Here is a 2367-nt window from a genome sequence, read left to right as displayed (position 1 = left end):
TGCCTGACCTGCTGCGCTTTTTCAACACTACACTCTCGACTCTGATCTCCAGCATCTGCAATCCTCACTTTCATTCCCCAGTATCCAAATCCAACAAGTCGATGGCATTCATACAGAATTTGGCTGCACATCATGGTGTTCAGGGAACACAGTAGGGGGCTGAGAATGCAGTGGGCTCCAGTGTTGACAGTTATTGTGAAGGAGGTGCAGTTACCCATCTTCACTGATTGCGGTCTGTGGGACAGGAAGCTGAGGATCCAATTGCAGAGGGTGGAGCCAAGACCAAGGTCACGGTTTCTGAGATCTGTCTGGAGGGAACAATGGTATATTGAAGATGGAGCTGTATTTTGATGAGAAGGAGCCTGATGTTGGTGTTCTTCTAATCCAGGTGTACCAAGGATGAGTATAGGACACAAGGAGTGGTGCCCACTGTAGACCTGTAACAGATTGCAGAGCATCAGGGCAGGCTGGGAGACTGAAGTTATGTGGGCCACGACAGCCTCTCGAAGCACTTCATGATTATGGTTGTCAGGGCCACTGGGTGACAGTCATTGAGGAACATTATATGTGCTTTCTCAGGTACAGGGATGATGGTGGTCTTCTTGAAGCAGGTGGGGTCTTCGGCTTGTAGGAGGCAGAGGTTGAAGATCTCACTGAATACCTCCACCAGCTGGTCTGCACAGAAACTAAGTGCTCAGCCAGGAACACACTCCGCGGCCGTCGCTTTCCTCGGTTTGACTCCCAGGAAGATCAAACTAACGTCTGCAGCAATGATCGAGGGAACAGATGTGAAGGGGCTGACGGGGCAGGCTGGCATTCTGCTCAAACCGAGCACAGAAAGCACTGAGTGTGCCAGGGAGGGATGCGTCTTTGTTCGCTATCTTGTTCTACTTCATAGAGACATCAAATCAGACAGCACGGACACAGACCCTCCATTTTGTATCCCGTTTCGTTGTTCAGGCTTTGCCGCAGGTGCCCGTGTGGTTTGTTTGGTCATCTAACTGCTTCCATTAGCTGAGGACATTGCAATTAGGAGCAGAAGTGACCTCGTTGGCATTCCAAGCTTGCTCCACCATTCAATATGATCATGACTGATCATTCAACTCAATCCCTTTATCCCAATTGTTCCCCATGTACTTTGAAACCTCTCGTCCTAAGAATTATATCTAACTCCTTCTGGAACACAATCTTTTGGTCTCAATCGCTTTCATTGGAAGAGAATTCCACAGGCTCCCCACTCTCTGGGTGAAGACATTTCTTCCCATCTCAGTCCTAAATGGCCCACTCTGTATCCTTAGACTGTGACCCCTGGTCTTAGACTCCCTTGTGGTTGTGAACATTCTTTCTGTATTGTCTCATGCTAGAATGTTATAGGTCTCTACCTTCAAGAACAGGCAATATACGCTGACCAGCAAATGTCACCCACGTCCCACAAATGAATAAGAAAAATGTACGGCCAGAGGCTATTATTGAATGGTCGACCAGACCCGAGAGGCTGAATGGCCTCGTGAGGTTCCCATTTGGGAGCCTCTCATGTCAAGTCTTAGAGAGTGTAAACAAACCCATCAGACAATTAACGTTCCCAGACAATTTCGGCACCTGCACGCACACTGGGACACCCCTCGGATTCCCAATACCCAACAGTAATCCATGTTCGGACTGTGTCGGAAGATTCAGACTGATACTGACTTACATAACCCTCCAGCAAATTCCCTGCGGTCCACCATGGCCACTTTTAGCTACTTGCAGATGTCCACTGCTCATATGGAGAGACAATTACACTTAAAGCAAAACGATAGGAGGAGCAGGGTCCTGTGCACCACTGCACTGACGCAGGACAACTGTAAATGTCCAGTCTGAAAGTGAAATCATGGCGAAAAGTGCAAGGCTGCTGCAAATTCGAGAATCACCTGAAATTAAATATTTGGGAGAGTGAGTGCTATTTTGGGTTATCGGTGTATCAGATGTCAAGACCCTCTGCACTTTCCTGTGTCAAGTTACTAAGATTGCTTGTCGTTATCTAGCAGAGTGACAGAAAAGCTGGAGTGGTGGGGGCGGGGAGTTGGGTGAGTCGGCTACAAACTCCTGGTATTCAAGGTTGATAAATCCCCAGGACTGACAATCTAAACATGGAAGTATGATCAACAATTTCGCAGGTTGGCATGAACTTTGCTGGCGTGGTAAACAGCGAGACGGAAAGCCTTCCAATAATACAAAGGAGCAGCGCTCTGAAAGTTAGTGCTTCCAAATAAACCTGTTGGCCTATAACCTGGTGTTGTGTGATTTTTAACTTATACTTTTCCCCAGGGCAGGATTGACTGGTACAAAAAGTCATAGTTTGAAGATATTAGGAGGAAGGTATGAAGG

This window comes from Hemiscyllium ocellatum, chromosome 12, assembly GCF_020745735.1.
Source record: "Hemiscyllium ocellatum isolate sHemOce1 chromosome 12, sHemOce1.pat.X.cur, whole genome shotgun sequence".
Taxonomy (NCBI): Eukaryota; Metazoa; Chordata; class Chondrichthyes; order Orectolobiformes; family Hemiscylliidae; genus Hemiscyllium; species Hemiscyllium ocellatum.
The sequence above is the reverse complement of the archived record's forward strand: the minus strand, read 5'-3'. Positions refer to the sequence as shown.